Raw genomic sequence first — 26,765 nt, forward strand, 5'->3', positions numbered from 1 at the left:
CCAGCCTGGGTGTGGGGTCAGCACTGGGGATGGGGAGCATGGGGAGGGGACAGTGCAGCCTGGGTGTGGGGTCAGCACTGGGGATGGGGAGCATGGGGAGGGGACAGTGCAGCCTGGGTGTGGGGTCAGCACTGGGGATGGGGAGCATGGGGAGGGGACAGTGCAGCCTGGGTGTGGGGTCAGCACTGGGGATGGGGAGCATGGGGAGGGGACAGTGCAGCCTGGGTGTGGGGTCAGCACAGTGGATGGGGGAGCATGGTGAGGGGACAGTGCAGTCTGGGTGTGGGGTCAGAACTGGGGATCAGGGGGCGGGCATGGGGAGGAGACAGTGCAGCCTGGGTGTGGGGTCAGCACTGGGGATGGGGGAGCATGGGGAGGGGACAGTGCAGCCTGGGTGTGGGGTCAGCACTGTGGATGGGGGAGCATGGGCTGGGGACAGTGCAGCCTGGGTGTGGAGTCAGCACTGGGGATGGGGAGCATGGGGAGGGGACAGTGCCGCCTGGGTGTGGGGTCAGCACTGGCGATGGGGAGCATGGGGAGGGGACAGTGCAGCCTGGGTGTGGGGATAGCACTGGGGATGGGGAGCATGGGGAGGGGACAGTGCAGCCTGGGTGTGTGGTCAGCACTGGGGATGGGGAGCATGGGGAGGGGACAGTGCAGCCTGGTTGTGGGGTCAGCACTGGGGATGGGGGAGCATGGGGAGGGGACACTGCAGCCTACGTGTGGTCAGCACTGGGGATGGGGAGCATGGGGAGGGGACATTGCAGCCTGGGTGTGGGGTCAACACTGGGGATGGGGAGCATGGGAAGGGGACAGTGCAGCCTGGGTGTGGGGTCAGCACAGGGGATGGGGGAGCATGGGGAGGGGACAGTGTAGCCTGGGTGTGGGGTCAGCACTGGGGATGGGGAGCATGGGGAGGGGACAGTGCAGCCTTGGTGTTGCGTCAGCACTGGGGATGGGAGAGCATGTGGAGGGGACAGTGTAGCCTGGGTGGGGGGTCAGCACTGGGGATGGGGAGCATGGGGAGGGGACAGTGCAGTCTGGGTGTGGGGTCAGCACTGGGGATGGGGGAGTATGGGGAGGGGACATTGCAGCCTGGGTTTGGGGTCAGCACTGGGGATGGGGAGCATGGGGAGGGGACAGTGCAGCCTGGGTGTGGGGTCAGCACTGGGAATGGGGAGCATGGGGAGGGGACAGTGCCGCCTGGGTGTGGGGTCAGCACTGGGTAAGGGGGAGCATGGGGAGGGGACAGTGCAGACTGGGTGTGGGTTCAGCACTGGAATGGGGAATATGGGGAGGGAACAGTGCAGCCTGGGTGTGGAGTCAGTACTGGGGATGGGGGAGCATGGGGAGGAGACAGTGCAGACTGGGTGTGGGGTCAGAACTGGGGATGGGGAGCATGGGGAGGGGAGAGTGCAGCCTGGGTGTGGTGTCAGCACTGGGGATGGGGGAGCATGGGGAGGGGACAGTGCAGCCTGGGTGTGGGGTCAGCACTGGGGATGGGGAGCATGGGGAGGGGACAGTGTAGCCTGGGTGTGGGGTCAGCACTGGGGATGGGGAGCATGGGGAGGGGACAGTGCAGCCTGGGTGTGGGATCAGAATTGGGGATGTGGAGCATGGGGAAGGGACAGTGCAGCCTGTGTGTGGGGTCAGCACTGGGGATGGGGAGCATGGGGAGGGGACAGTGCAGCCTGGGTGTGGTGTCAGCACTGGGGATGGGGAGCATGGGGAGGGGACAGTGCAGCCTGGGTGTGGGGTCAGCACTGGGGATGGGGAGCATGGGGAGGGGACAGTGCAGCCTGGGTGTGGGGTCAGCACTGGGGATGGGGAGCATGGGGAGGGGACAGTGCAGCCTGGGTGTGGGGTCAGCACTGGGGATGGGGAGCATGGGGAGGGGACAGTGCAGCCTGTGTGTGGGGTCAGCACTGGGGATGGGGAGCATGGGGAGGGGACAGTTCAGCCTGGGTGTGGTGTCAGCACTGGGGATGGGGAGCATGGGGAGGGGATAGTGCAGCCTGTGTGTGGGGTCAGCACTGGGGATGGGGAGCATGGGGAGGGGACAGTGCAGCCTGGGTGTGGGGTCAGCACTGGGGATGGGGAGCATGGGGAGGGGACAGTGCAGCCTGGGTGTGGGATCAGAATTGGGGATGTGGAGCATGGGGAAGGGACAGTGCAGCCTGGGTGTGGGGTCAGCACTGGGGATGGGGAGCATGGGGAGGGGACAGTGCAGCCTGGGTGTGGTGTCAGCACTGGGGATGGGGAGCATGGGGAGGGGACAGTGCAGCCTGGGTGTGGGGTCAGCACTGGGGATGGGGAGCATGGGGAGGGGACAGTGCAGCCTGGGTGTGGGGTCAGCACTGGGGATGGGGAGCATGGGGAGGGGACAGTGCAGCCTGGGTGTGGGGTCAGCACTGGGGATGGGGAGCATGGGGAGGGGACAGTGCAGCCTGGGTGTGGGGTCAGCACAGTGGATGGGGGAGCATGGGGAGGGGACAGTGCAGTCTGGGTGTGGGGTCAGAACTGGGGATCAGGGGGCGGGCATGGGGAGGGGACAGTGCAGCCTGGGTGTGGGGTCAGCACTGGGGATGGGGAGCATGGGGAGGGGACAGTGCAGCCTGAGTGTGGGGTCAGCACTGGGGATGGGGAGCATGGGGAGGGGACAGTGCAGCCTGGGTGTGGGGTCAGCACTGGGGTGGGGAGCATGGGGAGGGGACAGTGCTGCCTGGTTGTGGGGTCAGCACTGGGGATGGGGAGCATGGGGAGGGGACAGTGCAGCCTGGGTGTGGGGTCAGCACAGGGGATGGGGAGCATGGGGAGGCGACAGTGCAGCCTGGGTGTGGGGTCAGCACTGGGGATGGGGAGCATGGGGAGGGGACAGTGCTGCCTGGGTGTGGGGTCAGCACTGGGGATGGGGAGCATGGGGAGGGGACAGTGCAGCCTGGGTGTGGGGTCAGCACTGGGGATGGGGAGCATGGGGAGGGGACAGTGCAGCCTGGGTGTGGGGTCAGCACTGGGGATGGGGAGCATGGGGAGGGGACAGTGCAGCCTGGGTGTGGGGTCAGCACAGTGGATGGGGGAGCATGGGGAGGGGACAGTGCAGTCTGGGTGTGGGGTCAGAACTGGGGATCAGGGGGCGGGCATGGGGAGGGGACAGTGCAGCCTGGGTGTGGGGTCAGCACTGGGGATGGGGAGCATGGGGAGGGGACAGTGCAGCCTGGGTGTGGGGTCAGCACTGGGGATGGGGAGCATGGGGAGGGGACAGTGCTGCCTGGGTGTGGGGTCAGCACTGGGGATGGGGAGCATGGGGAGGGGACAGTGCAGCCTGGGTGTGGGGTCAGCACTGGGGATGGGGAGCATGGGGAGGGGACAGTGCAGCCTGGGTGTGGGGTCAGCACTGGGGATGGGGAGCATGGGGAGGGGACAGTGCAGCCTGGGTGTGGGGTCAGCACAGTGGATGGGGGAGCATGGGGAGGGGACAGTGCAGTCTGGGTGTGGGGTCAGAACTGGGGATCAGGGCGCTGGCATGGGGAGGGGACAGTGCAGCCTGGGTGTGGGGTCAGCACTGGGGATGGGGAGCATGGGGAGGGGACAGTGCAGCCTGGGTGTGGGGTCAGCACTGGGGATGGGGAGCATGGGGAGGGGACAGTGCAGCCTGGGTGTGGGGTCAGCACTGGGGATGGGAGCATGGGGAGGGGACAGTGCTGCCTGGGTGTGGGGTCAGCACTGGGGATGGGGAGCATGGGGAGGGGACAGTGCAGCCTGGGTGTGGGGTCAGCACTGGGGATGGGGAGCATGGGGAGGGGACAGTGCAGCCTGGGTGTGGGGTCAGCACTGGGGATGGGGAGCATGGGGAGGGGACAGTGCAGCCTGGGTGTGGGGTCAGCACAGTGGATGGGGGAGCATGGGGAGGGGACAGTGCAGTCTGGGTGTGGGGTCAGAACTGGGGATCAGGGGGCGGGCATGGGAGGGGACAGTGCAGCCTGGGTGTGGGGTCAGCACTGGGGATGGGGAGCATGGGGAGGGGACAGTGCAGCCTGGGTGTGGGGTCAGCACAGTGGATGGGGGAGCATGGGGAGGGGACAGTGCAGTCTGGGTGTGGGGTCAGAACTGGGGATCAGGGGGCGGGCATGGGGAGGGGACAGTGCAGCCTGGGTGTGGGGTCAGCACTGGGGATGGGGAGCCTGGGGAGGGGACAGTGCAGCCTGGGTGTGGGGTCAGCACTGGGGATGGGGAGCATGGGGAGGGGACAGTGCTGCCTGGGTGTGGGGTCAGCACTGGGGATGGGGAGCATGGGGAGGGGACAGTGCAGCCTGGGTGTGGGGTCAGCACTGGGGATGGGGAGCATGGGGAGGGGACAGTGCAGCCTGGCTGTGGGGTCAGCACTGGGGATGGGGAGCATGGGGAGGGGACAGTGCAGCCTGGGTGTGGGGTCAGCACAGTGGATGGGGGAGCATGGGGAGGGGACAGTGCAGTCTGGGTGTGGGGTCAGAACTGGGGATCAGGGGGCGGGCATGGGGAGGGGACAGTGCAGCCTGGGTGTGGGGTCAGCACTGGGGATGGGGAGCATGGGGAGGGGACAGTGCAGCCTGGGTGTGGGGTCAGCACTGGGGATGGGGAGCATGGGGAGGGGACAGTGCTGCCTGGGTGTGGGGTCAGCACTGGGGATGGGGAGCATGGGGAGGGGACAGTGCAGCCTGGGTGTGGGGTCAGCACTGGGGATGGGGAGCATGGGGAGGGGACAGTGCAGCCTGGCTGTGGGGTCAGCACTGGGGATGGGGAGCATGGGGAGGGGACAGTGCAGCCTGGGTGTGGGGTCAGCACAGTGGATGGGGGAGCATGGGGAGGGGACAGTGCAGTCTGGGTGTGGGGTCAGAACTGGGGATCAGGGGGCGGGCATGGGGAGGGGACAGTGCAGCCTGGGTGTGGGGTCAGCACTGGGGATGGGGAGCATGGGGAGGGGACAGTGCAGCCTGGGTGTGGGGTCAGCACTGGGGATGGGGAGCATGGGGGGGGGGGACAGTGCAGCCTGGGTGTGGGGTCAGCACAGTGGATGGGGGAGCATGGGGAGGGGACAGTGCAGCCTGGGTGTGGGGTCAGAACTGGGGATCAGGGGGCGGGCATGGGGAGGGGACAGTGCAGCCTGGGTGTGGGGTCAGCACTGGGGATGGGGAGCATGGGGAGGGGACAGTGCAGCCTGGGTGTGGGGTCAGCACAGTGGATGGGGGAGCATGGGGAGGGGACAGTGCAGTCTGGGTGTGGGGTCAGAACTGGGGATCAGGGGGCGGGCATGGGGAGGGGACAGTGCAGCCTGGGTGTGGGGTCAGCACAGTGGATGGGGGAGCATGGGGAGGGGACAGTGCAGCCTGGGTGTGGGGTCAGAACTGGGGATCAGGGGGCGGGCATGGGGAGGGGACAGTGCAGCCTGGGTGTGGGGTCAGCACTGGGGATGGGGAGCATGGGGAGGGGACAGTGCAGCCTGGGTGTGGGGTCAGCACTGGGGATGGGGAGCATGGGGAGGGGACAGTGCAGCCTGGGTGTGGGGTCAGCACTGGGGATGGGGAGCATGGGGAGGGGACAGTGCAGCCTGGGTGTGGGGTCAGCACTGGGGATGGGGAGCATGGGGAGGGGACAGTGCAGCCTGGGTGTGGGGTCAGCACAGGGGATGGGGGAGCATGGGGAGGGGACAGTGCAGCCTGGGTGTGGGGTCAGTACTGGGGATGGGGAGCATGGGGAGGGGACAGTGCAGCCTGGGTGTGGGGTCAGCACAGTGGATGGGGGAGCATGGGGAGGGGACAGTGCAGTCTGGGTGTGGGGTCAGAACTGGGGATCAGGGGGCGGGCATGGGGAGGGGACAGTGCAGCCTGGGTGTGGGGTCAGCACTGGGGATGGGGAGCCTGGGGAGGGGACAGTGCAGCCTGGGTGTGGGGTCAGCACTGGGGATGGGGAGCATGGGGAGGGGACAGTGCTGCCTGGGTGTGGGGTCAGCACTGGGGATGGGGAGCATGGGGAGGGGACAGTGCAGCCTGGGTGTGGGGTCAGCACTGGGGATGGGGAGCATGGGGAGGGGACAGTGCAGCCTGGCTGTGGGGTCAGCACTGGGGATGGGGAGCATGGGGAGGGGACAGTGCAGCCTGGGTGTGGGGTCAGCACAGTGGATGGGGGAGCATGGGGAGGGGACAGTGCAGTCTGGGTGTGGGGTCAGCACTGGGGATGGGGAGCATGGGGAGGGGACAGTGCAGCCTGGGTGTGGGGTCAGAACTGGGGATCAGGGGGCGGGCATGGGGAGGGGACAGTGCAGCCTGGGTGTGGGGTCAGCACTGGGGATGGGGAGCATGGGGAGGGGACAGTGCAGCCTGGGTGTGGGGTCAGCACTGGGGATGGGGAGCATGGGGAGGGGACAGTGCTGCCTGGGTGTGGGGTCAGCACTGGGGATGGGGAGCATGGGGAGGGGACAGTGCAGCCTGGGTGTGGGGTCAGCACTGGGGATGGGGAGCATGGGGAGGGGACAGTGCAGCCTGGCTGTGGGGTCAGCACTGGGGATGGGGAGCATGGGGAGGGGACAGTGCAGCCTGGGTGTGGGGTCAGCACAGTGGATGGGGGAGCATGGGGAGGGGACAGTGCAGTCTGGGTGTGGGGTCAGAACTGGGGATCAGGGGGCGGGCATGGGGAGGGGACAGTGCAGCCTGGGTGTGGGGTCAGCACTGGGGATGGGGAGCATGGGGAGGGGACAGTGCAGCCTGGGTGTGGGGTCAGCACTGGGGATGGGGAGCATGGGGAGGGGACAGTGCAGCCTGGGTGTGGGGTCAGCACAGTGGATGGGGGAGCATGGGGAGGGGACAGTGCAGCCTGGGTGTGGGGTCAGAACTGGGGATCAGGGGGCGGGCATGGGGAGGGGACAGTGCAGCCTGGGTGTGGGGTCAGCACTGGGGATGGGGAGCATGGGGAGGGGACAGTGCAGCCTGGGTGTGGGGTCAGCACAGTGGATGGGGGAGCATGGGGAGGGGACAGTGCAGTCTGGGTGTGGGGTCAGAACTGGGGATCAGGGGGCGGGCATGGGGAGGGGACAGTGCAGCCTGGGTGTGGGGTCAGCACAGTGGATGGGGGAGCATGGGGAGGGGACAGTGCAGCCTGGGTGTGGGGTCAGAACTGGGGATCAGGGGGCGGGCATGGGGAGGGGACAGTGCAGCCTGGGTGTGGGGTCAGCACTGGGGATGGGGAGCATGGGGAGGGGACAGTGCAGCCTGGGTGTGGGGTCAGCACTGGGGATGGGGAGCATGGGGAGGGGACAGTGCAGCCTGGGTGTGGGGTCAGCACTGGGGATGGGGAGCATGGGGAGGGGACAGTGCAGCCTGGGTGTGGGGTCAGCACTGGGGATGGGGAGCATGGGGAGGGGACAGTGCAGCCTGGGTGTGGGGTCAGCACAGGGGATGGGGGAGCATGGGGAGGGGACAGTGCAGCCTGGGTGTGGGGTCAGCACTGGGGATGGGGAGCATGGGGAGGGGACAGTGCCGCCTGGGTGTGGGGTCAGCACTGGGGATGGGGAGCATGGGGAGGGGACAGTGCAGCCTGGGTGTGGGGTCAGCACTGGGGATGGGGAGCATGGGGAGGGGACAGTGCAGCCTGGGTGTGGGGTCAGCACTGGGGATGGGGAGCATGGGGAGGGGACAGTGCAGCCTGGGTGTGGGGTCAGCACAGGGGATGGGGGAGCATGGGGAGGGGACAGTGCAGCCTGGGTGTGGGGTCAGTACTGGGGATGGGGAGCATGGGGAGGGGACAGTGCAGCCTGGGTGTGGGGTCAGCACAGTGGATGGGGGAGCATGGGGAGGGGACAGTGCAGTCTGGGTGTGGGGTCAGAACTGGGGATCAGGGGGCGGGCATGGGGAGGGGACAGTGCAGCCTGGGTGTGGGGTCAGCACTGGGGATGGGGAGCCTGGGGAGGGGACAGTGCAGCCTGGGTGTGGGGTCAGCACTGGGGATGGGGAGCATGGGGAGGGGACAGTGCTGCCTGGGTGTGGGGTCAGCACTGGGGATGGGGAGCATGGGGAGGGGACAGTGCAGCCTGGGTGTGGGGTCAGCACTGGGGATGGGGAGCATGGGGAGGGGACAGTGCAGCCTGGCTGTGGGGTCAGCACTGGGGATGGGGAGCATGGGGAGGGGACAGTGCAGCCTGGGTGTGGGGTCAGCACAGTGGATGGGGGAGCATGGGGAGGGGACAGTGCAGTCTGGGTGTGGGGTCAGAACTGGGGATCAGGGGGCGGGCATGGGGAGGGGACAGTGCAGCCTGGGTGTGGGGTCAGCACTGGGGATGGGGAGCATGGGGAGGGGACAGTGCAGCCTGGGTGTGGGGTCAGCACTGGGGATGGGGAGCATGGGGAGGGGACAGTGCTGCCTGGGTGTGGGGTCAGCACTGGGGATGGGGAGCATGGGGAGGGGACAGTGCAGCCTGGGTGTGGGGTCAGCACTGGGGATGGGGAGCATGGGGAGGGGACAGTGCAGCCTGGCTGTGGGGTCAGCACTGGGGATGGGGAGCATGGGGAGGGGACAGTGCAGCCTGGGTGTGGGGTCAGCACAGTGGATGGGGGAGCATGGGGAGGGGACAGTGCAGTCTGGGTGTGGGGTCAGAACTGGGGATCAGGGGGCGGGCATGGGGAGGGGACAGTGCAGCCTGGGTGTGGGGTCAGCACTGGGGATGGGGAGCATGGGGAGGGGACAGTGCAGCCTGGGTGTGGGGTCAGCACTGGGGATGGGGAGCATGGGGAGGGGACAGTGCAGCCTGGGTGTGGGGTCAGCACAGTGGATGGGGGAGCATGGGGAGGGGACAGTGCAGCCTGGGTGTGGGGTCAGAACTGGGGATCAGGGGGCGGGCATGGGGAGGGGACAGTGCAGCCTGGGTGTGGGGTCAGCACTGGGGATGGGGAGCATGGGGAGGGGACAGTGCAGCCTGGGTGTGGGGTCAGCACAGTGGATGGGGGAGCATGGGGAGGGGACAGTGCAGTCTGGGTGTGGGGTCAGAACTGGGGATCAGGGGGCGGGCATGGGGAGGGGACAGTGCAGCCTGGGTGTGGGGTCAGCACAGTGGATGGGGGAGCATGGGGAGGGGACAGTGCAGCCTGGGTGTGGGGTCAGAACTGGGGATCAGGGGGCGGGCATGGGGAGGGGACAGTGCAGCCTGGGTGTGGGGTCAGCACTGGGGATGGGGAGCATGGGGAGGGGACAGTGCAGTCTGGGTGTGGGGTCAGCACTGGGGATGGGGAGCATGGGGAGGGGACAGTGCATCCTGGGTGTGGGGTCAGCACTGGGGATGGGGAGCATGGGGAGGGGACAGTGCTGCCTGGGTGTGGGGTCAGCACTGGGGATGGGGAGCATGGGGAGGGGACAGTGCAGCCTGGGTGTGGGGTCAGCACTGGGGTGGGGGAGCATGGGGAGGGGACAGTGCAGTCTGGGTGTGGGGTCAGCACTGGGGATGGGGAGCATGGGGAGGGGACAGTGCAGCCTGGGTGTGGGGTCAGCACTGGGGATGGGGAGCATGGGGAGGGGACAGTGCAGCCTGGGTGTGGGGTCAGCACAGTGGATGGGGGAGCATGGGGAGGGGACAGTGCAGCCTGGGTGTGGGGTCAGCACTGGGGATGGGGAGCATGGGGAGGGGACAGTGCTGCCTGGGTGTGGTGTCAGCACTGGGGATGGGGAGCATGGGGAGGGGACAGTGCAGCCTGGGTGTGGGGTCAGCACTGGGGATGGGGAGCATGGGGAGGGGACAGTGCAGCCTGGGTGTGGGGTCAGCACTGGGGATGGGGAGCATGGGGAGGGGACAGTGCAGCCTGGGTGTGGGGTCAGCAATGGGGATGGGGAGCATGGGGAGGGGACAGTGCAGCCTGGGTGTGGGGTCAGCACTGGGGATGGGGAGCATGGGGAGGGGACAGTGCAGCCTGGGTGTGGGGTCAGCACAGTGGATGGGGGAGCATGGGGAGGGGACAGTGCAGTCTGGGTGTGGGGTCAGAACTGGGGATCAGGGGGCGGGCATGGGGAGGGGACAGTGCAGCCTGGGTGTGGGGTCAGCACAGTGGATGGGGGAGCATGGGGAGGGGACAGTGCAGCCTGGGTGTGGGGTCAGAACTGGGGATCAGGGGGCGGGCATGGGGAGGGGACAGTGCAGCCTGGGTGTGGGGTCAGCACTGGGGATGGGGAGCATGGGGAGGGGACAGTGCAGTCTGGGTGTGGGGTCAGTACTGGGGATGGGGAGCATGGGGAGGGGACAGTGCATCCTGGGTGTGGGGTCAGCACTGGGGATGGGGAGCATGGGGAGGGGACAGTGCTGCCTGGGTGTGGGGTCAGCACTGGGGATGGGGAGCATGGGGAGGGGACAGTGCAGCCTGGGTGTGGGGTCAGCACTGGGGTGGGGGAGCATGGGGAGGGGACAGTGCAGTCTGGGTGTGGGGTCAGCACTGGGGATGGGGAGCATGGGGAGGGGACAGTGCAGCCTGGGTGTGGGGTCAGCACTGGGGATGGGGAGCATGGGGAGGGGACAGTGCAGCCTGGGTGTGGGGTCAGCACAGTGGATGGGGGAGCATGGGGAGGGGACAGTGCAGCCTGGGTGTGGGGTCAGCACTGGGGATGGGGAGCATGGGGAGGGGACAGTGCTGCCTGGGTGTGGTGTCAGCACTGGGGATGGGGAGCATGGGGAGGGGACAGTGCAGCCTGGGTGTGGGGTCAGCACTGGGGATGGGGAGCATGGGGAGGGGACAGTGCAGCCTGGGTGTGGGGTCAGCACTGGGGATGGGGAGCATGGGGAGGGGACAGTGCAGCCTGGGTGTGGGGTCAGCAATGGGGATGGGGAGCATGGGGAGGGGACAGTGCAGCCTGGGTGTGGGGTCAGCACTGGGGATGGGGAGCATGGGGAGGGGACAGTGCAGCCTGGGTGTGGGGTCAGCACAGTGGATGGGGGAGCATGGGGAGGGGACAGTGCAGTCTGGGTGTGGGGTCAGAACTGGGGATCAGGGGGCGGGCATGGGGAGGGGACAGTGCAGCCTGGGTGTGGGGTCAGCACAGTGGATGGGGGAGCATGGGGAGGGGACAGTGCAGCCTGGGTGTGGGGTCAGAACTGGGGATCAGGGGGCGGGCATGGGGAGGGGACAGTGCAGCCTGGGTGTGGGGTCAGCACTGGGGATGGGGAGCATGGGGAGGGGACAGTGCAGTCTGGGTGTGGGGTCAGTACTGGGGATGGGGAGCATGGGGAGGGGACAGTGCATCCTGGGTGTGGGGTCAGCACTGGGGATGGGGAGCATGGGGAGGGGACAGTGCTGCCTGGGTGTGGGGTCAGCACTGGGGATGGGGAGCATGGGGAGGGGACAGTGCAGCCTGGGTGTGGGGTCAGCACTGGGGTGGGGGAGCATGGGGAGGGGACAGTGCAGTCTGGGTGTGGGGTCAGCACTGGGGATGGGGAGCATGGGGAGGGGACAGTGCAGCCTGGGTGTGGGGTCAGCACTGGGGATGGGGAGCATGGGGAGGGGACAGTGCAGCCTGGGTGTGGGGTCAGCACAGGGGATGGGGGAGCATGGGGAGGGGACAGTGCAGCCTGGGTGTGGGGTCAGCACTGGGGATGGGGAGCATGGGGAGGGGACAGTGCCGCCTGGGTGTGGGGTCAGCACTGGGGATGGGGAGCATGGGGAGGGGACAGTGCAGCCTGGGTGTGGGGTCAGCACTGGGGATGGGGAGCATGGGGAGGGGACAGTGCAGCCTGGGTGTGGGGTCAGCACTGGGGATGGGGAGCATGGGGAGGGGACAGTGCAGCCTGGGTGTGGGGTCAGCACAGGGGATGGGGGAGCATGGGGAGGGGACAGTGCAGCCTGGGTGTGGGGTCAGTACTGGGGATGGGGAGCATGGGGAGGGGACAGTGCAGCCTGGGTGTGGGGTCAGCACAGTGGATGGGGGAGCATGGGGAGGGGACAGTGCAGTCTGGGTGTGGGGTCAGAACTGGGGATCAGGGGGCGGGCATGGGGAGGGGACAGTGCAGCCTGGGTGTGGGGTCAGCACTGGGGATGGGGAGCCTGGGGAGGGGACAGTGCAGCCTGGGTGTGGGGTCAGCACTGGGGATGGGGAGCATGGGGAGGGGACAGTGCTGCCTGGGTGTGGGGTCAGCACTGGGGATGGGGAGCATGGGGAGGGGACAGTGCAGCCTGGGTGTGGGGTCAGCACTGGGGATGGGGAGCATGGGGAGGGGACAGTGCAGCCTGGCTGTGGGGTCAGCACTGGGGATGGGGAGCATGGGGAGGGGACAGTGCAGCCTGGGTGTGGGGTCAGCACAGTGGATGGGGGAGCATGGGGAGGGGACAGTGCAGTCTGGGTGTGGGGTCAGAACTGGGGATCAGGGGGCGGGCATGGGGAGGGGACAGTGCAGCCTGGGTGTGGGGTCAGCACTGGGGATGGGGAGCATGGGGAGGGGACAGTGCAGCCTGGGTGTGGGGTCAGCACTGGGGATGGGGAGCATGGGGAGGGGACAGTGCTGCCTGGGTGTGGGGTCAGCACTGGGGATGGGGAGCATGGGGAGGGGACAGTGCAGCCTGGGTGTGGGGTCAGCACTGGGGATGGGGAGCATGGGGAGGGGACAGTGCAGCCTGGCTGTGGGGTCAGCACTGGGGATGGGGAGCATGGGGAGGGGACAGTGCAGCCTGGGTGTGGGGTCAGCACAGTGGATGGGGGAGCATGGGGAGGGGACAGTGCAGTCTGGGTGTGGGGTCAGAACTGGGGATCAGGGGGCGGGCATGGGGAGGGGACAGTGCAGCCTGGGTGTGGGGTCAGCACTGGGGATGGGGAGCATGGGGAGGGGACAGTGCAGCCTGGGTGTGGGGTCAGCACTGGGGATGGGGAGCATGGGGAGGGGACAGTGCAGCCTGGGTGTGGGGTCAGCACAGTGGATGGGGGAGCATGGGGAGGGGACAGTGCAGCCTGGGTGTGGGGTCAGAACTGGGGATCAGGGGGCGGGCATGGGGAGGGGACAGTGCAGCCTGGGTGTGGGGTCAGCACTGGGGATGGGGAGCATGGGGAGGGGACAGTGCAGCCTGGGTGTGGGGTCAGCACAGTGGATGGGGGAGCATGGGGAGGGGACAGTGCAGTCTGGGTGTGGGGTCAGAACTGGGGATCAGGGGGCGGGCATGGGGAGGGGACAGTGCAGCCTGGGTGTGGGGTCAGCACAGTGGATGGGGGAGCATGGGGAGGGGACAGTGCAGCCTGGGTGTGGGGTCAGAACTGGGGATCAGGGGGCGGGCATGGGGAGGGGACAGTGCAGCCTGGGTGTGGGGTCAGCACTGGGGATGGGGAGCATGGGGAGGGGACAGTGCAGTCTGGGTGTGGGGTCAGCACTGGGGATGGGGAGCATGGGGAGGGGACAGTGCATCCTGGGTGTGGGGTCAGCACTGGGGATGGGGAGCATGGGGAGGGGACAGTGCTGCCTGGGTGTGGGGTCAGCACTGGGGATGGGGAGCATGGGGAGGGGACAGTGCAGCCTGGGTGTGGGGTCAGCACTGGGGTGGGGGAGCATGGGGAGGGGACAGTGCAGTCTGGGTGTGGGGTCAGCACTGGGGATGGGGAGCATGGGGAGGGGACAGTGCAGCCTGGGTGTGGGGTCAGCACTGGGGATGGGGAGCATGGGGAGGGGACAGTGCTGCCTGGGTGTGGTGTCAGCACTGGGGATGGGGAGCATGGGGAGGGGACAGTGCAGCCTGGGTGTGGGGTCAGCACTGGGGATGGGGAGCATGGGGAGGGGACAGTGCAGCCTGGGTGTGGGGTCAGCACTGGGGATGGGGAGCATGGGGAGGGGACAGTGCAGCCTGGGTGTGGGGTCAGCAATGGGGATGGGGAGCATGGGGAGGGGACAGTGCAGCCTGGGTGTGGGGTCAGCACTGGGGATGGGGAGCATGGGGAGGGGACAGTGCAGCCTGGGTGTGGGGTCAGCACAGTGGATGGGGGAGCATGGGGAGGGGACAGTGCAGTCTGGGTGTGGGGTCAGAACTGGGGATCAGGGGGCGGGCATGGGGAGGGGACAGTGCAGCCTGGGTGTGGGGTCAGCACAGTGGATGGGGGAGCATGGGGAGGGGACAGTGCAGCCTGGGTGTGGGGTCAGAACTGGGGATCAGGGGGCGGGCATGGGGAGGGGACAGTGCAGCCTGGGTGTGGGGTCAGCACTGGGGATGGGGAGCATGGGGAGGGGACAGTGCAGTCTGGGTGTGGGGTCAGCACTGGGGATGGGGAGCATGGGGAGGGGACAGTGCATCCTGGGTGTGGGGTCAGCACTGGGGATGGGGAGCATGGGGAGGGGACAGTGCTGCCTGGGTGTGGGGTCAGCACTGGGGATGGGGAGCATGGGGAGGGGACAGTGCAGCCTGGGTGTGGGGTCAGCACTGGGGTGGGGGAGCATGGGGAGGGGACAGTGCAGTCTGGGTGTGGGGTCAGCACTGGGGATGGGGAGCATGGGGAGGGGACAGTGCAGCCTGGGTGTGGGGTCAGCACTGGGGATGGGGAGCATGGGGAGGGGACAGTGCAGCCTGGGTGTGGGGTCAGCACAGTGGATGGGGGAGCATGGGGAGGGGACAGTGCAGCCTGGGTGTGGGGTCAGCACTGGGGATGGGGAGCATGGGGAGGGGACAGTGCTGCCTGGGTGTGGTGTCAGCACTGGGGATGGGGAGCATGGGGAGGGGACAGTGCAGCCTGGGTGTGGGGTCAGCACTGGGGATGGGGAGCATGGGGAGGGGACAGTGCAGCCTGGGTGTGGGGTCAGCACTGGGGATGGGGAGCATGGGGAGGGGACAGTGCAGCCTGGGTGTGGGGTCAGCAATGGGGATGGGGAGCATGGGGAGGGGACAGTGCAGCCTGGGTGTGGGGTCAGCACTGGGGATGGGGAGCATGGGGAGGGGACAGTGCAGCCTGGGTGTGGGGTCAGCACAGTGGATGGGGGAGCATGGGGAGGGGACAGTGCAGTCTGGGTGTGGGGTCAGAACTGGGGATCAGGGGGCGGGCATGGGGAGGGGACAGTGCAGCCTGGGTGTGGGGTCAGCACAGTGGATGGGGGAGCATGGGGAGGGGACAGTGCAGCCTGGGTGTGGGGTCAGAACTGGGGATCAGGGGGCGGGCATGGGGAGGGGACAGTGCAGCCTGGGTGTGGGGTCAGCACTGGGGATGGGGAGCATGGGGAGGGGACAGTGCAGTCTGGGTGTGGGGTCAGCACTGGGGATGGGGAGCATGGGGAGGGGACAGTGCATCCTGGGTGTGGGGTCAGCACTGGGGATGGGGAGCATGGGGAGGGGACAGTGCTGCCTGGGTGTGGGGTCAGCACTGGGGATGGGGAGCATGGGGAGGGGACAGTGCAGCCTGGGTGTGGGGTCAGCACTGGGGTGGGGGAGCATGGGGAGGGGACAGTGCAGTCTGGGTGTGGGGTCAGCACTGGGGATGGGGAGCATGGGGAGGGGACAGTGCAGCCTGGGTGTGGGGTCAGCACTGGGGATGGGGAGCATGGGGAGGGGACAGTGCAGCCTGGGTGTGGGGTCAGCACAGTGGATGGGGGAGCATGGGGAGGGGACAGTGCAGCCTGGGTGTGGGGTCAGCACTGGGGATGGGGAGCATGGGGAGGGGACAGTGCTGCCTGGGTGTGGTGTCAGCACTGGGGATGGGGAGCATGGGGAGGGGACAGTGCAGCCTGGGTGTGGGGTCAGCACTGGGGATGGGGAGCATGGGGAGGGGACAGTGCAGCCTGGGTGTGGGGTCAGCACTGGGGATGGGGAGCATGGGGAGGGGACAGTGCAGCCTGGGTGTGGGGTCAGCAATGGGGATGGGGAGCATGGGGAGGGGACAGTGCAGCCTGGGTGTGGGGTCAGCACTGGGGATGGGGAGCATGGGGAGGGGACAGTGCAGCCTGGGTGTGGGGTCAGCACAGTGGATGGGGGAGCATGGGGAGGGGACAGTGCAGTCTGGGTGTGGGGTCAGAACTGGGGATCAGGGGGCGGGCATGGGGAGGGGACAGTGCAGCCTGGGTGTGGGGTCAGCACAGTGGATGGGGGAGCATGGGGAGGGGACAGTGCAGCCTGGGTGTGGGGTCAGAACTGGGGATCAGGGGGCGGGCATGGGGAGGGGACAGTGCAGCCTGGGTGTGGGGTCAGCACTGGGGATGGGGAGCATGGGGAGGGGACAGTGCAGTCTGGGTGTGGGGTCAGTACTGGGGATGGGGAGCATGGGGAGGGGACAGTGCATCCTGGGTGTGGGGTCAGCACTGGGGATGGGGAGCATGGGGAGGGGACAGTGCTGCCTGGGTGTGGGGTCAGCACTGGGGATGGGGAGCATGGGGAGGGGACAGTGCAGCCTGGGTGTGGGGTCAGCACTGGGGTGGGGGAGCATGGGGAGGGGACAGTGCAGTCTGGGTGTGGGGTCAGCACTGGGGATGGGGAGCATGGGGAGGGGACAGTGCAGCCTGGGTGTGGGGTCAGCACTGGGGATGGGGAGCATGGGGAGGGGACAGTGCAGCCTGGGTGTGGGGTCAGCACAGTGGATGGGGGAGCATGGGGAGGGGACAGTGCAGCCTGGGTGTGGGGTCAGCACTGGGGATGGGGAGCATGGGGAGGGGACAGTGCTGCCTGGGTGTGGTGTCAGCACTGGGGATGGGGAGCATGGGGAGGGGACAGTGCAGCCTGGGTGTGGGGTCAGCACTGGGGATGGGGAGCATGGGGAGGGGACAGTGCAGCCTGGGTGTGGGGTCAGCACTGGGGATGGGGAGCATGGGGAGGGGACAGTGCAGCCTGGGTGTGGGGTCAGCAATGGGGATGGGGAGCATGGGGAGGGGACAGTGCAGCCTGGGTGTGGGGTCAGCACTGGGGATGGGGAGCATGGGGAGGGGACAGTGCAGCCTGGGTGTGGGGTCAGCACAGTGGATGGGGGAGCATGGGGAGGGGACAGTGCAGTCTGGGTGTGGGGTCAGAACTGGGGATCAGGGGGCGGGCATGGGGAGGGGACAGTGCAGCCTGGGTGTGGGGTCAGCACAGTGGATGGGGGAGCATGGGGAGGGGACAGTGCAGCCTGGGTGTGGGGTCAGAACTGGGGATCAGGGGGCGGGCATGGGGAGGGGACAGTGCAGCCTGGGTGTGGGGTCAGCACTGGGGATGGGGAGCATGGGGAGGGGACAGTGCAGTCTGGGTGTGGGGTCAGTACTGGGGATGGGGAGCATGGGGAGGGGACAGTGCATCCTGGGTGTGGGGTCAGCACTGGGGATGGGGAGCATGGGGAGGGGACAGTGCTGCCTGGGTGTGGGGTCAGCACTGGGGATGGGGAGCATGGGGAGGGGACAGTGCAGCCTGGGTGTGGGGTCAGCACTGGGGTGGGGGAGCATGGGGAGGGGACAGTGCAGTCTGGGTGTGGGGTCAGCACTGGGGATGGGGAGCATGGGGAGGGGACAGTGCAGCCTGGGTGTGGGGTCAGCACTGGGGATGGGGAGCATGGGGAGGGGACAGTGCAGCCTGGGTGTGGGGTCAGCACAGTGGATGGGGGAGCATGGGGAGGGGACAGTGCAGCCTGGGTGTGGGGTCAGCACTGGGGATGGGGAGCATGGGGAGGGGACAGTGCTGCCTGGGTGTGGTGTCAGCACTGGGGATGGGGAGCATGGGGAGGGGACAGTGCAGCCTGGGTGTGGGGTCAGCACTGGGGATGGGGAGCATGGGGAGGGGACAGTGCAGCCTGGGTGTGGGGTCAGCAATGGGGATGGGGAGCATGGGGAGGGGACAGTGCCGCCTGCCTGTGGGGTCAGCACCGGGCGTCGGGCGGCCCAGGGGCGGTGGGGACAGCGCCGCCTGGGAGTAGGGTCAGCAGGGCGGCCACTCCACCTCCCGCGGGCTGGAGCCCTCCCACCCCCTGTTGCCCCCTCCGGACCCCGGGGCCTCTGCTCCCCTCAGGCCCCTCCGGACCCAGGGCCCCGCTCCCCTCAGCCCCGCTCAGCGCCCCGCGAAGCCGCCCACCACGCCCCGGCTGAGGGCGGGATCCCTCATCCTTCTGGGGCAGCCCCGGCCTGTGGGCTCAGGAGCTGGGTCGCAGGTGAGGGGCCGCCGCCTGAGGAGCGCTGACGCCGGTCTGAGGGTGCCCCCGGCTGCCGGGCGGGGCGGGCGGCTGCGGAGTCCGGGCACCGGCTACCGACGCCTCAGGACGCGGCAGGAGGCGGACCCGGGGCCCGACGCGCCCTTTCCACGCCCAGCCCCGGCCGGCCGGGCCCCGAGCCCCTGCGTGGGCGGCAACTCCCCGCCGCGCGGCTTCCCTCCCGCCACACCGGAAGTCAGCGCGTCACGCACCGCGCAGCCTCTGGGCAGACGTTCTGCCCACCCCGTCCGGCGCCTCGGCCAATGGGCGTTCAGTCTCGAGCCTCGCCCCGCCCCGCCCCGCCCCGCCTCCGAGCTCTCGCGGGAGCTCCGCCCTGGAGCCCGACGGGCACGTCCGCTGCCCAATGAGATCCAGGCGGCCGCGGGCTGCCCTGTGGCTCCGCCCCCGCCAGCGCCCGGGGCACGTGCTCTCCCCCGCCCACCCTGGGCCCGCCCACACACAGTTTCTTTTCTGTTCAACCTGAGAGCTTCCTTGCGGACCGTCCGGTTTGCCGTGTGGTCTACTTCTTTCTTTTTTTTCTTTTCCCACCCCTCCCATCACCCAAGGTCTGGGTCCCCATCCCCACCTCCGGAGATAAGCGCTGTAGTTCTCCCACAGTCTTAGGTGTTGGCCTTTTGTTATCTCTCTCTCTCTCTCTCTTTCTCCCAGATCACTGCTCAGCTCTGTCTTACAGAGGTTCGGGGATTGAACCTGGACGTTGTAATCTCTGGCATGAGAGTCTGTTTGCATAAGCATATACTATCTACTCCCACCCAGTTAGAATCATTTTTAAACGTGTACGTTCATGTCTCCATATTCTGCAAATGAGTGAAACCGTTCTGCCGTGGATCTTCACCTCCATACGTGCTTCACCGAGGATCACCTCCAGTTCTATTCACTTTATTTATTTATTTATGTTCCGCATGCAGGTACAAGAGCCTTTATTAGCAAGCTTAAGCTTAGATCCCAAGAGCCTCCACGCAGGGGAAGTCTTGCCACCCCGGACATTTTTCACCTCAGCTTTTTTTTTTTTTTTAAAGTTCTTTATTGGGGAATTAATGTTCTACATTCAATAGTAAACACAATAGTTTGTACATGCGTAACATTTTCCCAGTTTTCCATATAACAACACAACCCCCACTAGGTCCTCTCACTTTATTGTTTTAATTAATTAATTAATTGATTATTTTTTTCTCCGGGGTTATTGCTGGGGCTCGGTGCCTGCACTACAAATCCACTGCTCCCGGAGGCCATTTTTTCCCCTTTTGTTGCCCTTGTTGTTTATCATTGTTATTATTATTGTTGTTATTGCTGTAGGCGTTGTTGGATAGGACAGAGAGAAACGGGGAGAGGAGGGGAAGGCAGAGAGGGGGAGAGAAAGATAGACACCTGCAGACCTGCTACACTGCTTGGCAAGCGACTCTCCTGCAGGTGGGGAGCCGAGCGCCCGAACCGGGATCCTTAAGCCGGTCCTTGCAGTTTGAGCCCCCTGCGTTTAACCTGCTGCGCTATCCCCCCCCCCGACTCCCTTTGTAAGGTTTTAAAAAATATTTATCTATTTATTTCCTTTTGTTGCCCTTGTTTTATTGTTGTGGTTTTGGTTGTTGTTGTTATTGATGTCGTCGTCGTTGTTGGATAGGACAGAGAAATGGAGAGAGGAGGGGAAGGCAGACACCTGCAGACCTGCTACACCGCTTGTGAGGCGACCCTCCTGCAGGTGGAGAGCCGGGGGTTCGAACCGGGATCCTTAAGCTGGTTCTTGTGCTTTGTGCCAGGTGTGCTTAACCCACTATGCTACCACTGCCACCCCCAGTTGTATTCACTTTATCCCAAAGGACACTATCATCTGTTTTATCGTTGAATAGTGCTCCATTGAGTATCTGTGCCATAACTGTTTTTTTTTTTTTTCCCCGCTAGAGCACGGTTCAGCTCTGGCTTATGATGCTGCAGGAGATTGAACCCGGGACGTGGGAGCCCCCGGCATGAGAGTCTCCTTGCATGGCCACTATGCTATCTACCCCTTCCCCCATAACCTTTTTTAAAATAAATATTTTTAAAAATGTATTTATTATTGGATAGAGACAGAGAGACATTGAGGTGAGGGCGACAGACAGGGGAGAGACTCCTGCAGCCCAGATTCACCAGTCATGAAGCTCTCCCCCTGCAGGTGGACGCCAGGGGCTTGAACCTGTGTCCTTGCACACTGTGACCTGAGCAGTTAACCAGAAGCGCCACCACCTGTGACTCCCCCAACATAACCTTTTGTCTCTGCCATCTGTCAAAGGGCATTTTGGTTGTTCCCAGGGTTTTGCCATTGTGCATCAAGCCTCTGTGAAGATAGGGGTGCAAAGCTCCCTTGGAATCCGTGTTATTCTATCTTTTGGGTATATGCCTAGCAGTGGACTTGCTGGGTCAAGTGGTGTTTTCACTTGTATTTGTTTGAGGGTTCTCCAAACTCTTCTCCATAACAGCCGCACCAGTTAGCATTCCCACTAGCAGTGTAGTAGAGTTCCTCTCTCTGGGGCAGGGGTAGGTAGCATAGTGGTTACGCAAACAGACTGTCATGCCTGCGGCTCTCAAGTCCCAGCTGCAGTCCCCTGCACCATCATAAGCCAGAGCTGAGCAGTGCTCTGATAAAAATAATAGCAATCCAAGTGAATGAATTAGAGTTGCTCTCTCCCCACACCTCTCCGACACGGACCTTCTCTTCTTCTGTTGCTGGAGCCCGTTCTCCCAGGCGTGAGGTGGAATCTCAGCGTGGCCTTGGTTTGCCTTTCTCTGGTGATGAGTCATCTGGAGCAGCGCCGTATATGCCTCTGGGCCGGCTGTGTATCTCTTCTGGAATTTATTTATAAAACAGAAAATATCCTCAACAAATGGTGTTGGGAAAAAAAAAATGGGTTGAAACATGCAGGAGAATGAAACCGAACCACTCTATTTCACCAAATACAAAAGTAAATTCCAAGTGGATCGAGGACTTGGATGTCAGACCACAAACTATCAGATACTTAGGGGGAAATAGTGGCAGAACTCTTTTCCGCATTCATTTTAAAGACATCTTCAATGAAACGAATCCAATTACAAAGAAGACTAAGACAAGCATAAACCTATGGGACTACATCAAATGGAAAAGCTTCTGCACAGCAAAGGAAACCACTGTCCATACAAAGAGACCCCTCACAGAATGGGAGAAGATCTTTGCATGCCATACATCAGACAAGAGGCTAATAACCAGAATATAGAAAGAACTTGCAAATCTCAACAACAAGACAACAAATAACCCCATCCAAAAATGGGGGGGAGGACATGGACAGAACAGTCACCACAGAAGAGATCCAAAAGGCCGAGAAACACATGAAAAAATGCCCCAAGTCTCTGATTGTCAGAGAAATGCAAATACCGACAACAATGAGATACCGCTTCACTCCTGTGAGAATGTCATACATCAGAAAAGGTAACAGCAGCAAATGCTGGAGAGGGTGCGGGGTCAAAGGAACCCTCCTGCACTGCTGGTGGGAATGTCAATGGGCCCAACCTCTGTGGAGAACAGTCTGGAGAACTCTCCGAAGGCTAGAAATGGACCTACCCTATGACCCTGCAATCCCTCTCCTGGGGATAGATCCTAAGGAACCCAACACATCCATCCAAAAAAGATCTGTGTACACATATGCTCTTGGCAGCACAATTTGTAATAGCCAAAACCTGGAAGCAACCCAGGTGTCCAACAACAGATGAGTGGCTGAGCAAGTTGTGGTCCATATATACACAATGGAATGTTACTCAGCTATAAAAAAAAAAAAAATGGTGATTTCACCGTTTTCAACCAATCTTGGATGGACCTTGAAAAATTCAAGTTAAGTGAGATAAGTCAGAAACAGAAGGATGAATATGGGATGAGCTCACTCTCAGGCAGAAGTTGAAAAACAAGATCAGAAACGAAAACACAAGTAGAGCCTGTAATGGAATTGGCATATCGCACCAAAGTATAGGACTCTGGGGTGGGAGTGGGTGGGTGGGGAGAATACAGGTCCATGAAGGATCATAGAGGACATAGTGGGGGTTGTATTGTTAAATGGGAAACTGGGGAATGTTACGCATGTACAAACGATTGTATTTACTGTTGAATGTAAAACATTAATTCCCCAATAAAGAAATAAAAAAAATAAAATAAAGACGTTTACGGAACCATTATGCTGTCTCTCCAGCCCTATAGCAAGTCAACTATTAAATAAAGTATTAGTTATATTAAGTTGCAAAAAAAAAAAAAAAGGTGACTTCACCGTTTTCAACCCATCTTGGATGGACCTTGAAAGATTCATGTGAAGTGAGATAAGTCAGAAACAGAAGGATAGAGATGGGATGATCTCACTCTCAGGCAGAAGTTGAAAAACAAGTTCATAAGAGCAAACACAAGTAGAACCTGAACTGGAACTGGAGTATTGCATCAAAATAAAAGACTCTGAGGTGGGGTGGGTGGGGTGGGGAGAATACAGATCCAAGACGGATGGCAGAGGACCTAGTGGGGGTTGTATTGTTATATGGAAAACTGGGAAATGTTAAAAAAAAAAAAATGAAAGAAAGAAAGAAGAAAGACTCCTACAGCACTGCTTTGTGGCTTCTAGAACTCCTCTCATGTAGGTAGGGACTCAATATTGAACCCAGGTTCTTTCTGCATAGTAACATGTGTGCTCCATCTGGCCCACACTGCCCGGCCCTCTTTCTTGTGGTAACTCTCCTTACCACAGGACTAACCTCTTATTGCTGACTTTCTCATGCGGAGAGGCAGAGGAAGAAGGAGATGTAGCACAGTACTGAAGTTTCTCGCAGCGTGGCGGGGACTTGGCTGAAACCTAGGTTGCAAACATGTTAAAACAAGCACCCCTCTCCCTAAGACTGCCTATAGGTTTCAGTTCTGCCTTTCTGTAAGTTGACCTAACCATCTGGAAGAAAATGACTAAAACCATTTGCATCTTTGTATGTATTTATTACTTGACGTAATAAAGCTTATTTTCATTAAAAATAAAAAAAAAACAAGCACCCCTCCCAGGTGAACTATCATGCCTTTGATTTTTTTTTTTTTTTAATATAGTGGACCTTAAGAGTGAATGAATAGGAGCCAGGCAGTGGCCCTGAGCACACATTGTGATGCACAAAATGGCTAGAACTGGAGGTGTTTATGCTTAGCAGAAATAAGTAAAGAGATGAAAGACAGCTATGGGATGGTTTCACTCATATGTGTAATCTCGAAAACGGATACAAATGAACTTGGAAAAAAAAACAAACAAGCAAGCAAACTATTTCTAAGACTTTTTAAATAATTTTATTTTTGATAGGACACAGTGAGAGATGAAGAGAGGAGGGGAAGATAGAGAGGGGGAGAGAAAGATAGACACCTGCAGACTGCCTGTGAGGTGACTCCCCTGCGGGGGGTGGGGAGCCGGGGACTTGAACCGGGAGCCTTACTACAGTCCTTGCCTTACAACAGTCCTTGCGACTTGCTCCATGTGCGCTTAACCTGCTGTGCTACTGCCCAGCCCCCTATTTCTAAGACTTTTGACAACTATTGTGGTTGTTTGGGAGGTATGAGGTGGGGGACAGAACTTTGGTGGTGAGTGTGGTATATAACCCACCATAATCACAAAATAATAATAAAGTAAATCAACATTAAAAAAAGAGAAAATATCGGGAGTCGGACGGTAGCACAGCAGGTTAAGCGAAGTGCAGGGACCTGCATAAAGATCCCGGTTCGAGCCCCCGGCTCCCCACCTGCAGGTGTTGTTAAAATTTGGAGGCCTCTAGCGGGCGGGCTAGCTTCACGGGCGGGTAACAGAGACGCGGAGACAACGGCTGGGCAGGGCAGCTGTATTTCTTTATTCAGGAACAACGATTCATAAACTAAACCAAACTAATCACCAAGCAGAACTCTCTGCTGCCTCTTTGCCCCAAGCACTCTCTCTTACTCTGCACTCCCCAACCCTGGAACTCTGACACTCTCTCACTTTGGAACCCTCTCTTGGGGTTCCTCGGGGCGGAAAACTAACTGGACTGATCCAATTCTCTTGGCGGGGGAGAACTAGAACCCAATGTAAAGCATACAACATGCAGGGGAGTCGCTTCACAAGTGGGGAAGCAGGTCTGCAGGTGTCTGTCTTCTCCTCCTCCTCCTCTCTGTCTTCCCCCTCCTCTCTCCATTTCTCTCTGTCCTATCTAAAAGTGACGACATCGTCAACCACAACAATAATAACTGCAACAACAATAAAAAAAAAAAAAAAAACAAGGGCAACAAAAGGGAAAATAAATAAATAAATAAATATATTAAAAAATGAAATAAAATAGAAAATATCATCATAAGGGGTAAAATTCCACACATTTCCCACCAAACAGAGTTCTCGATCCCGTCCCCTCCACTGGACGCTTCCCTAGTCTCTATCCCTCTGGGAGCAGGGACCCAGGGTCATTGTGGGGTGCAGAAGGTGGAAGGTCTGGCTTCTGTAATTGCTTCTCCGCTGAAGATGGGCGTTGGCACGTCGATCCATACTCCCAGCCTGTTTCTGTCTTTCCCTAGTGGGGCAGGGATTCGAAGAGATGGGGTTCCAGGGCACACCGGTGAGGTTGTCTGCCCGGGGAGTCCATGGTAGCATCTGCAACTTGGTGTCTGGAAAAGCATTAAGATATAAAGAAGAGCATTTTTTCATATGTTTCTCGGCCTTTTGGTTCTCTTCTGTGGTGAATATTCTGTCCACAAGTCTCTGATTGTCAGAGAAATGCAAATAAAGACAACAATGAGCTATCACTTCACTCCTGTGAGAATGTCATACATCAGAAAAGGTAACAGTAGCAAATGCTGGAGAGGGTGCGGGGTCAAAGGAACCCTCCTGCACTGCTGGTGGGCATGTCAGTGGGTCCAGCTTCTGTGGAGAACAGTCTGGAGAACTCTCCGAAGGCTAGAAATGGACCTGCCCTATGACCCTGCAATTCCTCTCCTGGGGATAGATCCTAAGGAACCCAACACATCCATCCCAAAAGGTCTGTGGACACATATGTTCTTGGCAGCACAATTTGTAATAGCCAAAACCTGGAAGCAACCCAGGTGTCCAACAACAGATGAGTGGCTGAGCAAGTTGTGGTCCATATATACACAATGGAATACTACTCAGCCGTAAAACATGGTGACTTCACCGTTTTCAGCCGATCTTGGATGGACCTTGAAAAATGCATGTTACGTGAGATAAGTCAGAAACAGAAGGATGAACATGGGGATGATCTCACTCTCAGGCAGAAGTTGACAAGCAAGATCAGAAACGAAAACACAAGTAGAGCCCGAAATGGAATTGGCATATCGCACCAAAGTAAAAGACTCTGGGGTGGGAGTGGGTGGGTGGGTGGGTGGGGAGAATACAGGTCCATGAAGGATCATAGAGGACATAGTGGGGGTTGTATTGTTAAATGGGAAACTGGGGAATGTTATGCATGTACAAACGATTGCATTTACTGTTGAATGTAAAACATTAATTCCCCAATAAAGAAATAAAAAAAAAAAGATATAAAGAAGAAGAGGTTCTTCAATAATCTGGAACCTAGAGGCAAGAGTATAGCAGATGAGATTTGAGGTCTCCATTTTGGAAAAAGCTAGCAGGTCTATTTTAGGTCTATTCCAAGGGGCCCAGGACTTTACTAGTTTTTGCCTGAGCCTGGCAGCTAACATGGAGGTGGGCCAAAGGTATTATCTGGGGAGATAGTGTCAGGGTTGGAAACAGGACTAGGACGCTGGATCAGGGAAGAGAGTAGCTCCCAAGTCTGGGAAAAGTACATAAATACCATGAACTGTAAAGCCCATGATTTGATCTCGGGGCCCATATTCCGTGCAGGAGCCTTTGTAACCTCTGCATCCCTGCAGGTCTGAGCTTGCATTCTGTGGTCATGCAGAGCTGGGAGCATTCTAGGCTGCACCCATGGCCAGGCCCATCTTCCTCGAGTGGTAGGGTATGTTGCCCAACCTCCCTTCTGAGAATAGGGCAGTCCCTACCATTGTTGATCCCCATTGAGGGCAAGGTCCTGTAGGGGCCCACAGAGGGGTCCATGATGTTGTTCCTGATGGAGGTGACCAGTGACAGTGGAGAGAGGGATCTACTAGAGGTCTAGGCCCATCATGTCTGTGTAGGAATCCTCGGCTTCCCTGACTAGGACCCCGGGTGATGGAGTGGCCTGGGAGTGATCAAAGGAGCCATCATTTAAGTATGCCAGTCTCTTGCCCTTATCCAGCTTTTGTAGTACATGCTTTGTCTGACAAGGTTAGCCTTGGCCCGCTTGAGGGAAGTGAAATAGGAAGTAGGTGAGGAGAGTATCTAGGTCTAAGTTAAAACTGTTTGACTGAGTGCTTTCTGGTGTCTTTTTCAGGTCTTTCTCCTTGCTTGCTGCACGTACTGGGTCCCTCCCTGCAAACTATTGTGTACTTTTGCTTTAAGGTGTATGTTTTCCGCTAACTCATGGAGACACGTGCACATGATTGCTCTGTCTCCTGGGCCCTGGTTCGTATCTCGGTGTTGGGGCTTTGTTAGGAAGTGCAGTACCCAAAATGGAATTAAGGAGTCCTAGGAGCTAGGAAAAGGCTCACCAGAGTACGGCAGCTGAAGGGTTGACACCACAGGCCTGGCGTCTGTGGA

Source organism: Erinaceus europaeus, chromosome X (genome assembly GCF_950295315.1).
Source record: "Erinaceus europaeus chromosome X, mEriEur2.1, whole genome shotgun sequence".
Taxonomy (NCBI): domain Eukaryota; kingdom Metazoa; phylum Chordata; class Mammalia; order Eulipotyphla; family Erinaceidae; genus Erinaceus; species Erinaceus europaeus.